The following is a 16,935-nucleotide window of genomic DNA, read 5'->3' on the forward strand; positions in this document are numbered from 1 at the left end:
GCCCAAGTGCAGCACCCTGCACTTGTCAGTGTTGAAGCGTATCTTGTTTTTGCTAGCCCACCCCTGTAACCTATCCAGGTCTTGCTGCAGCCTTTCCCTCCTTACTAGTGTGCTCACCTCACCCCAAATTTTGGTATCATCAGCAAATTTAAACAGGGTGCTTTTGACCCCATTGTCCAAATCGCTGATAAAGAGATTGAACAATGCGGGCCCAAGGACCAATCCCTGGGGGACTCCGCTGCCTATTTCTCCACAGGTTGAATATGACCCATCCACAACCACCCTCTGAGTGCAATCCATCTGACTGGATCTGCAATCCATCTAACTGTGTATCCTGTTTAAACAACTCTTATCATCTTGCCTAAGGAACAACTGCATTTTTGTGATGCTTAAATATTTAAAAACTTAGTAGGCTCTTTCAGAATGAGTGCAGTTAAACAATAAATGTGGCATTATTTATTGTATGTCTAGTTACAGACAGCACCCAGAAACACAAACTAAAATTTGTTAGTTTTTTCTTCAAAGTCGATTTGACCCAAATAAGAAAGGAGATAGCTATAGCAGTAAAAACACAGTGATTACAAACTTGTGCAGTAAAATGTAAATGTGGACAGGTGCTAAAACATGAATTTAAAAGGAGTATTAAAATATTTGCCTAGGGTTCTGTGTGATTTCTCAGCATAGTGATTGGTTAATAAAGAGAAGCCTAGCTGCTGGGACAGAGTATGTCAGAATAATTTTCCTTGCCCCAGTTAAGTCAATAAGTATTACAGCAAGGACAGTAGGATTCGAACAAGATAGACGAAAGTGGTAAGGGAAGTGTCAGTCTACCACTCCTGCTGGTGAGAGGGAAAGAGAAATCTTATGTGAGTGTACCAGTAAGGCAAAAGGTAACATCGGAGAAATAAACTGGGAAGAGCTCCAAATACCAATGGGAGCACAGGAATAATACAACAGCATCTCAAGAGGTTGACAGATTGGGTGAGGAAGTCATAAAATCCATCAAAACTGAGAAGAAGGCTACAGCCATCCTTGGGAGTCTCCTTCTCCCATGTCATCAGGTTTAATCCACCTTCACCTTTGGACAAACTGGTGTTGGGCATAATAGCCTGCGACTGTCCTGTTAACTTCTACACCCCCTTAGCCCTTTCCTTGTTTGCTCTTGGAGACTTTTTGTTATTACAGAGAAGAACTAGCTTATCACTTTGTCTGGAAATCACAAAAAGAGATGGGGGAGGGGTGCAGTGGTGCAGTTGTACCCTCCCCTCCTTTGATTCCTCCTCCCCCAAAGTTTAAAACCAACTGCTGGGTGCTGGCAACAGCATTTCTGGTCAGGCAGCAGTGAAGGAGTCAATTGACTTCATGGTTCATTATAATGAACCTGATTCCGTCTAAACTCTTCACTCCACAGGTGTTAACAACCCTCTCTCCTTTTTAATGGACTTTAATGGTCCTTTCTTCTACAGTTCTATTGTCTGTTAACTGATCCTGGTATTGTAGCTCCTGTTACACAGCTCTTCAAACTGTTTTTCCTTCCAGCTAAAAACATTAACTCAGGTGTGGAAATGTCAACTCAGGTGCAGAAATACTTTTCAGTGAAACTTTGGTTGCCCTGTCAAGATGCTCAAGAAGGTTTGTTTTTTGTACGCTATTGCAAATCAGTGCACATTCCAGTAAAGCTGTATTTGTTTTTGCTTTGATTTTGAACTGAATAATGTAGACATAGGCCCCTAGCATATTAGTAAAACTTTTAGGTCCCCTTCAGCTAGAAAAAAACTTGTCTTATTTTGTGTTATATGTGATGATGTGCCACACCATCTGCACCTCTCTTTCCAAAATCCTAGATCTGCCCTGAGTTTCAGCTTGCCACCTACCTGTATACTCATTCTCAGTCTTTTCTTATCATGGTGTTACTACATGCTATCCTCCAGTCGGAGAACTCTGAATTGGGCTTCAATCAAAAGAGCAAATGTGCTTCCTGCACTCATGTTTAAACTCTTTCTTCCCATAGGCAGAGAGGTTGCTAGCTTTGTAAGCCTGAAGTCAGGCAGAAGGTAGGGCAGGGCAGGGTAGCACCCAGGAGACTGACTGGTTCAGAGAGCTTTCCTGGGTAACAGTGTACTTTGTCAGATGCTATGCATGGACTTAAAGAAAGAAAGGGTTTAACATAGGAAGGAATTTAAATGCAGAAAAAAAGGACAGGGAGAGGAGGCACTGCTGAGAGAGGCAAAAAATTGTATTGAGTAGACCCAACAGGCATAAACAAGACAGTTAACCCATTGAGGAATACAGGGGTTAACTATTGGAGAAAATCACTAGTCCAGGTAACAGGATAAGACTCTATAGTCTTTGTTATCTTGCTTAACGCAATCCAGTCTGTGGATAATTTATTCTGCAATTTTGTGTTCAGTCTGGACTTAGTTTAGGATGGATGACAGGTTTGGGAGAACATTTTTCAGTCGCTGATTGATTCAGATGGTAGTCTTCATTCTCACCATCCCGAAGGAACGGTATTTGCTAGTGCCATTCTGTGATGGGGTCCATGTGAATACGTACTCAAAGAGGAAAAAATGGACTTTTAACTTAAGTAGCCATTCTTCTGTGGGATTTTGTGGTTAATATGGATTCTGTGGCTGCCAAGCTATCTTGCCAGCTTTATGGTGGTATCCTCATGTAACACAGGTTTTGAAGTGCAAGGGAACTGGGAGATGTCATGGCTTCTCTGCCCTTTATATCTTTGTCCTAGAGTATAAGGATGCTTGGGCTGTGTAATACCAGGAAAACCAGAGCTTTTGTGTGCATAAGGTATTTGCGCACCTACAGTAGGGCTGACCCAGAGTACAGTGTCTCTGGAAACTAGTTACTATGAGGTATGCAGCTCTTCTTTCTTCTCATTTGTGTATTACCAGAGAATAACAGAGGGGAAAAAAGTATAGCGTTATAAATGGGCTTTTTGCCTTAAGTGCACTATTCTTGAACTTTGACTCCTCTGGAATTTCCTGGCTGGCTCTCAAACTTTTATGTGTGGAGTTTCGGTAGAAGTTCCACGTGACAGTCATTGAGACACACCAGCCAAGGTATATCTGTGTACCTTGACCTTTTGGCTTGTGGTCATGGGGGAAGCACAAAAGGGATATTTCACAGTCGGAAGAAATAAGTATTTAAGAATGGAAATTGAATCATGTTTACAGAAATCTTTTATGTGGATTTATCTTTGTAAGGAATTCATGATGAAAAATTGAAAATTAAAACATACCTATTAGTAACTGGCTATATATGGCTGTTTCATTTCTCTGGAAAAATAAATGTTCGCATTCACTCCAGCATTGTGTTCTCACCAAGACTCATAAAGCATGAGTCAGAACAAGGGGATTTTTGATTCTAACAGCAGTAGGGGAAAACAATATAAAACCTATTACTCCAGACTGATAGTATAGCAATGGCTGAACCCAAAGGGTACATCAGTATTTGTGTTCTAAAAGGGTCTTCATAATTTGTGTTTGCTTATTCTCAGCCTGTGCCTTTTGATGCTTGGTTGACCGTCTGTTTTGATTTGCCTGGAGTTTTATGAGGGTTAAAAAACATCCTTTGTGCACTTGCACACTCTCTGTTCAGAACATGTGTTTTGCCAGCAGTGCTAGTGCTCTTATTGGCACTTGGCTTCCTTGAGTCTAGGTTAGAGAAATTTTTCTTTTAGTTTGCAGGGTGCATGGAATGAGTTGTGATGGTGGTCTGACAGACAGCACTGGAAAAAAACCCTACAGGCTCTCCTTTAATCAATGGTCCACATGCACATTCCTCTGTGGGTGTGCATGTATCTTGTGTGCTTGAGCTTGAACACTTTTTGGCCAGTTGAGTCTTAAACTGCAGGGTTGGAGAGGACCCATCTCTTCTTAGAGAAACTGTCCATGGGAGATCTGCTTCTACAAATCCTTCCGCTCTTTAAGTTGATGGCAGGTGTTGTCCTATCCATTTTTGATAGGGCTGAGATCTATAGTATCTGTAAGTCTAGATTCATGCTATTAGCTTCCTGGGAGGTGTGTGCAGGGACTTGCCACAAGCACTAATCTAAGTCCAATGGATTTGTCCAGCGGGTGGGTCTTCCTTGTTCTCCTGAGACTCTATAATCCCACCTTCAAATAATTACAGCTTTTTAGTTGCGTGGAGTAGAGCAGACATATGGATAGTTGTAACATCTTTACTATATGGTAACTAGAGTTCTTCTAGATATATAATCCATGTATGCTTTCCATAATCCACTCTCTACCTCCTCTTCCTCAAAGTCCTGTGCACCTGGAATTCCTTCGCTGAGAGAAAACTGAAGCATAGCAGGTACACTTTGCCTTTTATACAAATCCTTGAGATCTCTCTTTTTCTGTGCTGTATGAGCACTACTGGCTCCAAGCTCAAGAGTATATACACCCACAGTGGAGAATGCATGTGGGCAGTACAAATATAAGAAGACCTCCAGTTACTGTAAAGTAAGTAACTTTGCATTAGAATGAAACAGTTTTAGTTAATGAAAATGTTGGTTACTGGCTCTGGCTATACATTAATGTCAATTTATGTAGAGATATTCCCATAAATATACCTTTCTAGAAGAATATGCAAGGTCAAGTAAAGCACATACTGTTCTGGAAGTGTCAATGTTAAGATTGTCTAGATCAGCTTAACTCTGTCCCATTATCAATTATTGTACAGGCTCCGTGATTGCGTAATATTATTTTTAGATGACTGTTGTCGCACTGAGTTTATTGAATAAGGCTGGGTTGTTGTATGCTGAATATATTCTTTCTTAATTTAGCAGAGAGTTGACTGGTATATGGCAAACAAGTATGATCACTTATTGAGCAGTATTGATTAAAAAAAAAAAGCTGAACTGCCCATTCACTGAGTATTATCATATAGGATAAGGCAGGGTTCCTTAAGAGGGAAGATAATATGTGAAAATGTAATAGGAGACGCTTGCTATACATATGTAGACAGTGCAGAGTTATGACGTTTTGTGACTGTTTGGCATTTGCTGTAGTTTAAGAGGCGTGGCATACCAGAACTTGGGTGTCACTTGTTCCTCTCTGGGCATTAGCTTACTTCATATGTGGGGTAGTCATGAAAGGGAGAGAAGATGCCATGTGGCACCAAGAGTGGTAGAAAATTATAATATGATTTTTTTTTACATTGTTGGGAAAGCTAAAGCTGCAACCCAGAGTAGGACCCCGCAGAAGCTTGTGTGACTTCTCTATGGCAATGGCCAAGGTAACCCACATAGTCTCTGTTAGTGCTTCTCAGCAGCAGCTAGCTGGTATGAAAGAGGAAACTGAACCCAAGTTGAACCCAAGGTTTCTATGGAGGCATATTTAATTGTCCAATTAAGCATTTAATTGCCTTGTTGAAGATTGACTGTCGATGTCCTGAGCAAGGGGCTGTTTGTTCCTTTTTCACAAACCCCTTTTAACCTTGCGAGGGGAGCTGAACATTGTTGGTCACAGTTACTACTTAAACTTGATGGCCTCTATTAAGTTCATAACCTGCCTCTTGGAAAGCACATGCAAGAATGTAATTATCTGGACTTCAAAGTCTTTCCAGGTTGTGCTGTGTGTGAGTGGAAAGCTAAATCTGTTAATAAGCTAAACCTGTTATGGGAGGGATTTCCAGTAGACTGGATGGGTTTCAAAGAGCTTGGTAGCACACGAAGCCTGTCACTTTGCTGATTACTAAGACGTTCTTTTTTATTAGGCCCTTGCATTGAGAACTAACCTTTGCTTTCCTGGTTCGTTTTTACTAGCCTGGCTGTTCAATGGTTATGGTGCAGCCAGACCTAGCAGCTGCTATCCTCAGACTATAGCCAGGGTGTGAAAGCAAGAAACCATTGGAGTCATTGGAAATTTCTGTGGAATCAGGATCTTACTCCAGACATTTGCGTGGACAGGGGAGGATCAGAACCATAGCTGTTATCGTGTCAATTTTGGGACATAACACATGCCTTTTAACAGTTACTCTTTAACTTCCCCCTGTAAAAAGATAAACCCGAGATTGAAAATGTCTAGTTTGATTACTTGTAATGGGGATAACTAGCTTTTAGTCTTTATTGTACAGAAACAAGACCAGTAGTATGTGGAGAGAAGGTGAGAGAAGTAAGAGATCAGGAAGCAAGGGTAGAATCAGGATAGGAAATCAAAGTATTAAAAGTCTGAAAACTGAGGGACATAAATGAGGAAGGAAAATGGAGAAATGAAGGCAGTGGAGAGAGAAATGAGTACCGAAGAAATAACTAGCAGAGGGAATTGGGAAAGGAGGAGAAACAGCAGTGATGGTGGCTTGCTCAGTAGCAAATACTAGTCATGCTGCATTACTTTTGTGTGCATTGTGGGTGTGGGGTAAAGCTATTTGAATTTTATTTAAAACAAGACAAGATGTGGCTTTTCTTTTTGATTTGGTGGTTGACTAGGGAAGGAGGAGGAGCCTGGGATTTGACAAGCTGTGTTGTCTCCTCTTCAGAGGACCAAGAGGGAAGGATTACAATGGGGAGAACAACTCCAAATGAGCCCCATCCCTGCCTCTTGGTCCATGATGGCCGTGTGTGCTCTGAGCTGGGGAAACATGGTGGCTTCTGGAGTTGTAGATGGTTTTGAGGGAGTTAATAAAACAATTGTGCAGGTATCAGATATTTTCCCCTGTAACATACCACAGAATTTCCTGACACTGCACTGATGGCCTTTCTCTCCCTTCTGCCCCTTCCAATTTATTGTTAGTTTATATCGATTTAGTTCTTACTACTTTGGTCATGGGCTCAGAAGAAAAAGAGCTTTGCCCCTCACTGGGACTCCAAGGGTTAGCCTTAACACAAGTGTAATCCAAGAGGTTGTTTGGTTGTGTGTGCACTGGGACATGTTGCAGGTGTGGTAGGGAAGAGGGTAAATCTTAGCACATTACATTTCTTTCGTGTAGGTGAGGGCACTGGGGAAGAGGGTTGTGGGGGCATTGCTGAAAACCTTATGCTTCAGAGATGATTACAGCATAAGCCACTTCTGTCTCAGGAAAATGATACAGAATCATAGAAAATGAGGCTTGGAAGGGACCTCAGGAGGTCATATCTAGTCCAACCCCTGCTCAAAGCAGAACCAGCCCCAACTAGATCATCCCAGCCAGGGCTTTGTCTAGCCGGGTCTTAAAAACCTCCAAGGATGGAGAGACCACAACCAAGATGGAAATAATCAGCAAAAGCAGAACATGCAATTTTTGTCCCCAGTATCTAAAGATAAGTCATTATTTTCTTCTGTTCTACTTTTTTTTAGGATTTGTATGTGATGAATTCTGTCAGTCTTGCTGTGAGAAGGGGTTTGTTACACATACCTACGGCATTCTTTCTAATTCTGCTCAAATTCTAGATTAAACTTCTGCATTGTGGGCCAGCAAATTGCAACCATTTGCCAGCATACTCTCCTGAAGCTTCAGCATGCTCTCAGCACATAATTTTTTTCTGTGTTAGGCTAGCAAAGCGCATTCTGTCCTTCAGACTCCTCTGACAGCTTGGGGATTAAGCTGAACTTTAATTCAAGCTGATAGCTAAACAGTGCCAGAGTATTTTGGCAATGTGGCCGGGGACAGGGCTGTAGGCAGTAAACACCATTAAGTGACAATAGTTTCTAATATTTTTTTGTTAATTGAGGAAGCTGCTGATTTGTAGCCACAGCCTGGATGAATTAGTAATAAGCCTGTAACGGTCTTTGTCATTTAAAGTTGCATCAGCCTTCTGCAGCTTTGCAGTTACCTGAGAGTGAAGACTGTTAATTGGTCAGTAGAAAAAAAACACAATTGCTTGATTAAGGTTGTCTTGTTGGATATGTTATAATTCCTGAACAGAAGACATATGCATTTATTTAAATTATAAATGTATTTTAGTAATAAGCATTTCACTGTTATAGTTTAACCCATGTTTTCTTATAGAAGTAGAAAGACTATTCAGAACCTTGAGTATAAAATAGATCTAAAAGAGTGGAATAATTTCAAAGGTAGAAGTCAATTTAAACCAAGTTTGTTGCAGTGATATTTTCCTAAGACAATATTCCTTTAGGGCAATGAAAATAATTTAAATAATTTTTATGTTCTTTCAAGAGTGGCATAAATAGACCTTGCAAACCTAATTAATGAAGGCCTAGTTCAAATAGGAGCACCCTACAAATACCCTGTGAGAGAGAATATTAGGTATACATCATTATTTTTAAGTAGGTATGGTGCAAACTTTTGATGTCCATGAACCAACCTTTTTCATCTTATTTTTTTGGATGGGGAAAACCTGGGTGGGGTGTTAACAGTGCAGCTAAAAAATTACCTACACCACAAAATAATTGGCTCTGATATATTGTGCTAATTTCATGTTTGTCTCCCAAAAGGGGATTCACTCAGCGGGAAATGAATTATCATGAGTTTAGTCTGCTTGCTGGGTGGACGTTGTATCATGGCACACATTCGGTGATGTACTGAAGTCAGCCAAGACTTAGTTCATTAGTCACACTGGGATGGACTCGGATCCCCAGAACTGATAGCAGTGGTGACGAGGACAGGCACCTGCCATTTATTGGCTTGTTTAATAGTTTATGTACCTGTTGCCATGGCATCTGGGCATGTCATGAAAATGAAATACAACCAGATTTCATTTCTACAACAGTAAAATACTCAAGAGAGCTGCACCCTGAAGATTAACAATGTCAACACTGGGTGAATTGCCCAGGCATTACGTTCTCCAGACAAAGATCCTCCGTTGCAAACACTTCTCTTCAACTCCAAAGCAACTCCATCCTGGTGTTTTCAACAAAAACTTTCTTTTAATTTATATGACCAAGGCTAGAAAGTACTGAATAATGAATGCTCACTGAAGTCAATGGAAAGGCACCCACTGATTTCAGTGGGAATGGTCTGAGATCTTAAACAGTGAATGTTTTTAGGTTGGCATGGCGCTGTGGTGGTCAGACTGCAGGGTGGTGGTGGCAGTCACTGTTTTTCTGGGATCAGAATTCAGGATTTCAGCTTACTCTCTTTTTCCTGGTGGCAGAACTTGTCAGCCCCATTCCCAGCAGGTTTTTCCCTTGGTAGGAGCATTTTGTGCTGTCATAGGAAGCCAAGTTTAGGGGTGGGGCTAATTTCCATTCAAGGGAGCTGCATCTTGCCCTTTGTTAGGGGAAGAGTGGTTTGTATTATAAGGTCTTTAGAGTAGAAGGAAACCAGGAGCTCCTTTCAGACCCACCTTGTGAGGAAAGAAGAACACTGAGGTTCACCATCTTCTGTTTTTTTTTCATGTTCTCCCTCTGCCCATGTGTTGAACTGGACCTGGAAGAACGTGCTGATAAGCTGTTATCAGCCAGCAGTTAAAATAAACCCTCCCATCTTGCTGAGCTGGATACAAACTCCCAAAGGCTTCTGAGGCCACCGTAGTGTGTGCAAACGTACCAATCCAAGCCCAGCAGTTTGGCTGGGGACAAAGTTTATTCTGTGAAGAAATCAATTGCAGCTGTTGCTTTCACACTGCCTATGCACCCTGCTCCTATGTTGTAAGTATTTCTTTTTACCTAGAACATTATTTTGGCTGTACTCATGTGAATAGGAAATTATGCTCATATTCTTGTGAAGAAGGTAGCGCTGTTACAGGTTCTTGAGTGGTCCGCAAAGCGATGTAACCCTAGCTGTGTCTGAAGTCAGTGAATTTCAGCAGGGCCAGGTCCCCCCACCTAGACGTTCTGTCATATCAAAAAAATTGGCATCTCCGATCTCTAAGTCTGTTCTTTAAACCTTGTTCACAGGTGACGGTAATCTAAATTCAGCAGGAGGAGAAATTAGTAGAGTGAAGGAATTCATCTTAGTGCATGGTGGAGTCAAAAAATGGTTCCGGTTATCAGATGTATGGTCTGGCTCTTTATGAAGTGGTCCTGCACAACTTTGAATTAAGCCCTGTGTTGCTGCGTCTTGACATTATGTCCTTAAGATTGCACATTGTCAGCTTTAAGTGGTTAAAATGCTTGTATTTGTGATTAGGAGCTCAATGCTGTGAGGTACTGAGTTCTCTCAACTCCTAATGGTTTGAGACATCTCTGGGGGATACATGGGAGAAATTGTGTAATAGCAGCTGTAGTTTTCATTTTCATAATAATTGGCATTTAATGGGTTAAAATATAAAATGTATGCTGGTAGGGTGTGTGGGCAGCTGGTAAATCTGGAAGGGGGTATACAATAAGAAAAAGTTTGGGAGCCTCTGCACTAAATGATCTAATACTGGTAGGACTTTTTCTACCTCAATTTCCATGCTTCGGTTTAAAAGTCTTGGGGATACTTAGCTTCTTGCAGGATTGAAGCTGTAAAGAGCCACGCTGGAGGCCATGAGAAACTATAAAAAAGAAGTGCAGGAGGAGACTGAAGTGGCATAGCAATAAAACTGTTGAAGACCATGAAGTCATCTTTCCTGTGGGGTCCCTCTGGTTCTTTACCCTGATTTTTGCCAGTTATCAAATGATTATTTAAAGTCTTTCCTTGAACAAGATTGAAATGGAGACAAAAAAGGAACAGTTTCTTTCACCAGCATATTTCCATTTTCAGGTTTCTATACATAGCTTTCAAGAATCACTTTCCCATCTACAGCTTTTCTATATTATGTATACCTGGGCTGTCTGTATTTAGAGCAGTATCATAATCATCCATTCCTTGGTACGGTTTTTTTTAGAAAAGCTTCTATCTATTCTATTTTTTTCCTATTTTTGTTTAATCTGTATGTGTTCCCATAAAATATTACATTTTCCAGTTTTTGGAGAGCAGGAAAATTAAAAGTTGGAGCTGTGTTCTCCATTTTCCTTCATAAGGCATTTGAAAGTGTAACAGTATTATTACCTTCCTTGTGGGTTGTTTTTCCTTTTCAACTGCCTTTTTGGGGCAGTGCATATTTTGTAAATGTAGGTAAACATCTATATCTACATTTAAATTTAAACTACTCTTGTTGTAAATCTCCCTACAGTTTGACCTATCAAAGCAGTAATTTGCATATTTTTCTCCGACTTTCTAATTTTCATTTTCCAGAAGCTCCATTTGCAAACTCCTCATTGCAAAGACTGCAGTGGCCATACTTTACTGTCTCATGACTTTTAATAAGTACTGTTCACTCCAACAAGAATAGGTACTATATCATCCAGGAAATTAAATTGGTTTTATTCTGGTACTGTTCATGCTGATTTTTGGTGGTCATTTTCATCTTTTGGTATGGTGGGAAAAAGCCAAAATGCAATTTGTGGTTGATAATCTCCTTTGAGTGGTAAATTGTCCACACTTTAAAGGAGCTCGTATTCTAGTGTATCAATCACTATTACCTTGTTTTCCCATCTCTTTTTGTATTTACTGTGCCTCTCTCATACTTGGGTAGAATGGCCACATACAGACTTGCTCTGAAATAAATAAATCAGGGTTAATCCGACCTTGGTTGGCTTGTTGCTGACTTTAGCTAACTTAATTTCAACTATTTTTATTCCAAAATAGGTGCCAAAATAGACCTTCTAACAATGTAGCATCCACTTTAATTCATGCCTTTGGTTCTTTTGGTGAGAGCTGGTGTGTGGACTAGTTCTTAAATCATAAATTCTGCCTCGTATGTTTTTGTACTGTGGCTAGCGTAGTGGGCTAGTCCTCTGTAAGCAATCCTGCTATTCACCTAAGAAAAGTGATACTGGAATAGGAACACATAGATGTAGCATGGCATTTTGATACGCTGACTTTCACTTCTTGGAAAGGAGTGTGAATAATCTTGTTGAACTGAAAATAACAGTTTTGTTAAAGTATTAATATCTAGTACTCCCTTGCTGGCACAGTGTTGTAATGCTTGCTGACAAGTGCCGTATTGTGTAGGAATATTGCCACAACATATGAATTGTTTGCTTCTATATTATTTTCTGTATCTTATATCCAAAGGGGATGCATGAACTTGACAAATTTATTATTTCAGAATTAAGGATTATTTTTCCTGTTGAATTGGTTTCTAATGTGCCATTCTCCTAGTTAGCAAGAGACAAGTAATTGCAATGAATAATGAAATGAAAATTGTAGCGAATGTTAACTTTTATCATTGTCTGTAAATTTTTCACAACTGGATGGTCATTCTTCTGAGATGCATTAAGAATTGAAAATGATATACTATATAACTTCTGCAAACAGTTTTTGATCCTCAACTTCTTCGGGAGCATTTAATTAGAGGTTTTCGTAATTTGAACCGTTTTGTTTTCAAATATGCAGGTCGTAATGGTATGTTTGCTTCTTGTCAAGTGTAGCTTAAAACTCAGGTTCCAGTGTGAAGGCTCAAGGCTACAAATTTACAATTCTGTTTCTGAGACTATTTTGCAATATTATTACTAAACTGTCTTGCCTTAGGAACTATTCCTATGAGGAAATATATTTGCTAAAACATTAAAGGAAAATGAACATAAAAGGGTGTGTTGTATGTGTAGGTAGTGGCAGAAATTGCTCTGCAAACAAAAATTTGAGTCTGACTGAATAGACTCAGCCTCTCCCAAATCAGAAAGAAACGTGGCTGTTCTCAGTTTAATTTGTTTCTTTTTAAAGAATGATTTTGTTACAAGCATGTTAATGCCATATTATTTGCTCTGTGTGTGTGTAAAATACATGCCCCCCCTACATACTATATGTTATATACCTGTACATCGCATACCTGAACATATATTTGCTTTACATAAACAGATTAAGGATTTTAAATCCAGTAAAGTTAATCTTGGTGTAAATCCTGAAGTAGATTAAATAGAACATAATTTTTTCTTTTCTGAAATATTTATAAATATGTACATATGGCCTGATTTGGAAAACCAGTTTTGAGGTTACAGGCTTTGTAATTAGCCTCATTGACTTTACTAGGACTATGCACAGTGTATACAGTTTAATTAGGATCCAGGCCATAAACTACTTACTTTTTTAAAAGAAAATCTCTGACAATGGCAAGAAAAGTGTTTCAATGTTATTGAGTCCTATCTGCCATTTTTATGTTAGACATTTTGTTAATCAAAGATGTTCTGAAAGGAATATTTTCTAATAAGTAGGTTTTTTGGCTAGGGGAAAGAGGGAGGTGAGCTAGGAAGTGGAGGGTCTTAATGATGACTACTCCACCTGCTGTCTAAAGGGTATATTTGTGGTAGTGGGGAAAATAATTCATTTTAAGGTGATTGCATCCTCTAGTGGAGTGACTAGTACTGTACAATATTTTGGGGAATATGGCTTTTCCCGTTGCTTTGGATTCAGCAGTGGCATATAACCAGGAGCAATGACATAAAATTAAGAAATGGAGAATTTGGTAAAGAATATCTGAAGAGAGATGATTTCTACATCCATTCCACTGTGGTATAGGCTTCCAAGAAAAGTGCTACTAGCTCCATTAGCTGAGACACTTATTTAAATTGGAATTGAAAAAGTCCAAGGACATGTATTGTATAGCATACCCCTGCACTATTCACATTTACACCAGATCAGGAGGTCTGCACTAGATCCTGGGGGTATGCAAGACATCTTGGGGGGAGGGGGTACACAGAAGAAATTGTGTAATAGCAGATTTAATTTTCATTATAATAATCATTGGCATTTAAGGGGTTAATATTTAAAATATGCTGGTAGGGGTATGCAGGCAGCTGGTAAATCTGGAAGGGGGTATGCAATAAAAAAAAGTTTGGATGATTCTACACTAGACGATCTAATACCGGTAGGTCTTTTCTACCTCGATTTCTGTGCTTTGGTTTAAAAGTGTAAGCAAAATAGCTACATTGAATATTCTCCTCTGCATAGGCTTGTTTCATAATTGCAGAGGCCTTGCCAACAGACTGCTCTGATGGTCATACTCTTGGCATTATGTATGCACTGCTATCTTCTGTATGGATCTTGGGGCATAGTCAGACAAAATATCGTGTTTTCCCAAACCAAGACAACTCGGAATTTATCTCCAATAATTAGATTTTATATGTGGAAAATGTATAAATGCTAATAATTTTTCATGTGTAGAATCTAATTTATTTATCTTAAAAGTTGTCCGCCCTACTGCAGTAGTGGGGAAAGCAATGGGGAGAGGACCCTGCTCCCTTCCCTGCCTTCCGCTCTGCCTGCCTGCCAGTTCTTCCCCTGCCACCCGACACCTGACGCTACTTACCCTCTGGCTCTAGATCCAGCATGGCTGCAGCCCTGCTCCAGCCTGGGGAAAGGAGCGTGTTGTTGCTCTAGCCCCAGACTGGCTTGGTAACAGTGGCAGTAGTGGCTAGCAGGCAGGTTGGAGGGTAGAGACTGCAGGAGGGGGGAGAGATAGCGGGGAAGGTAGACAGGGAAGCAGAGGGGGCAGAAAGCAGCTGTGGGTCAGACCCCAACCTGGGGTTTGGGCTGGGGTTGGGGATGGAGCTTCATCAGCCACGTGCCCCACAAACAATTGCACACTGGCTTGGCTGCTGTGTACTCTCAAAAACTAAGTGTTTTTGCCTTTGAGAAAAAGTCCATTCAGGTCCATTTTTGTTAAACCAGATACTGAGTTTTCTTTCCGGTGTTGTTTCTAGAGAGAAGACTTCAAGTTTGGACTGCCTTGGAGATCATACTCAGTGCAGCTTCAAAGAGCAGTTTGGTTTATCTGACCTGAAGAGGAAGCATATGTGCAACAAACCAAGAGGATATGGGCTTTCAGTGCACCTGGAAAAATGACCAGGTACGAGAAGTGGTTTGTATTTTGACTATGGCAACAATGCAAATAACATTTAACAGGCCCAAGGTCAAGTAGGTCAGTTTTCTGCAAAATAGTCTTTCCAGGTATATGAAAAGATGGGAAAGCAGTGGGTCACTTCCCAGTCTTCTTGTATGTTAGTAATGTTTAAATGGATCTTGTGCCCTTTTGTAGTAGCTTAACAATGTAGTTTGCAGTGAACGTAACAATAGCTGAGTTCTGATGAATTCAAAATCCACATTGTGTTTTATCCCACTTTTTCATTACTGTGAGTCTAGTTACTTTCCTTCAAAATTTGTTTTAAAGCCTTGCATGTTACCGAGGTCACTAACAGAACAGTAACTGTCAGGATCACCTTCATTCCTCCTCTTCTTAAATCAAAGTCTTACATGTTTATTTCCTAATACTATGGTACCATTCCCATCTTGGTAGATTTATTTAGAATACTTGTAGCTAAACCTACCATTTCCTGTGCCAGTTCTTTCATTTAATCTAGGATGGAGATTATCAGTGCAGACTGAAGCACATTAAGCTTTTTGACCTTTTCTGGAGCTTTGCTTGTGGTTGTTTCCATTTCTTTACTATTATTCACAGTTCTTATCTTGCCTTTGCCCCATATTCAACATTATCCTTCTCACTGAAAACTGAGGTGAAGTATTCATTTAGTTTTTTGGCCATGCTTGGATTATTTTTAATCTCTATCCCATCCTCACTGCATCATGGTATCACTTCTTCTTTCCTTGTTTTCTTTATGTGCCTGAAGAACCTTTTTCTGTGTTTTTTTTAAACACCTTTTGTTAGGTCTGAATCAGCTTGACTTCTGGCAATTCTCACTTTCTTCTTTTGTTCTGAACCTCCAGCACACAAGTTGCTTTCCTGATCTGTCCTTCTTCCCATTTCTTGTGGACTCTCCACTGATTTATAATATCCTCTTGAGGTGGCTGTTCATCCAGTTAGGCTTGGAGAACAGGTTGACTTAAAATAAATTAAGGCTTTAAAGTTCCTAGAACTTTAAAAAAATTTTTGAGAGTACTGTGTGATTAATTATGCAGTTTCTCCATGAGAAGTTCCATGATTAATCTCTTGTTTTTGTTAAATAGCAGCTCCCCATCTGAATTGCAGGAACAGATTAATTTTAGGCATTATGAAAAGGAGATAAATTGGTTAATAGCTGTCTAATCTATAGGGATATAAGAACAATGGAATATTTCCATAAGACCCAGGTATCCTTATTATCTGTGCATATGTTTGCTGAAAAATCTTGTTCCTTTGCTTTTTCATTGCGACGCAAACACTGTGTGAAATTAGTACATGGGCATGTGCATAATGTAGAAAATGTCAGTTGTTTTTGTGAGGAGCCTTTGGAGTGACTATGCTAAGAAATATTCCAGTCCAGTAGTGTAACTAGGGATAGGCAACCAGGGCACCAGCCCACATGGATTTAGAGGCAGTACAAGATTGGTGGTGTTGGTTGCTAATTGTCTGGCCATTGCTGCTACCCAGAATGCAAAAATTGCTTGTTACACCTCTGTTCCAATCTATATTTCAGTCTGAAATTCTCAAGGGAAAGACCCTTCACGCAAAGAATACTATTCTTGCCCCAGCCCCAGCACTGAAGTTAATCAGGGTTGTGGTTAGGGCTGGAGTTTTTAACTTAGGGGACTAGAATTTCTTGTTTCATAAATCCTCAGTGACTCTCTCTTGCATACTATGAATTAAATTTGAGATTGGTAGAGGGTATGTGGCATGTCTGTGGGTGCTCTGCCCTTTGGAGCTGCTTTGCCTTCTCTGTCACCTTATGTAGGACTCTAAACTTAATCTACCCTGTGAAAAAGAGTTGTTTCAGAAAGCTTTAGGATGAATAGAGTCAGCTCACATGTTTTAAACACACCAGCCATTCTGTCTGTCAGGTGCCAAGTTGAGTTTAATAGCGTTTTACTTATTGTCACAGGACAGATGAAACTGCTGGTGCAATACAAAACTAGCATTTCATAGTACAGTGATTTTCACCTGCCTTGAGATGCTTTCAGGGGTGCTGAAGGGTGCCATGAAGCATTATCACTGTGAAGTGTTCAAACATGATTTACAAGATTAAAAACAAGGGATTTTAAATAGGAATCCATAGCATTAAAACCATTCTGACCTGGTGTGGTCAGTCTTTCTGAGTTCTTTGCAACAGAAAAATTGGCTCTGTTTTTTTCTGTAGT

General features: G+C 40.0%; 1 protein-coding gene across 2 annotated transcripts in view; it reads left to right on the top strand.

Moving 5' to 3' along the window:
• MAP3K13 (mitogen-activated protein kinase kinase kinase 13) overlaps positions 1–16,935 on the top strand; it is a 116,315-nt gene that overhangs the window by 26,768 nt on the left and 72,612 nt on the right. The window contains exons 1-2 of one of the 2 annotated variants that reach the window (XM_019542955.1): positions 9,468–9,548; positions 14,568–14,713. The gene's annotated coding sequence lies outside the window, so the exon portion shown is untranslated. Of the gene's footprint in view, positions 1–9,467; positions 9,549–14,567; positions 14,714–16,935 lie in introns of those variants that run through there. The other variant, XM_019542954.1, reaches the window with a different exon arrangement.

This window comes from Crocodylus porosus, unplaced genomic scaffold (genome assembly GCF_001723895.1).
Source record: "Crocodylus porosus isolate Cpor-Errol unplaced genomic scaffold, CroPor_comp1, whole genome shotgun sequence".
NCBI classification, from domain to species: Eukaryota; Metazoa; Chordata; order Crocodylia; family Crocodylidae; genus Crocodylus; species Crocodylus porosus.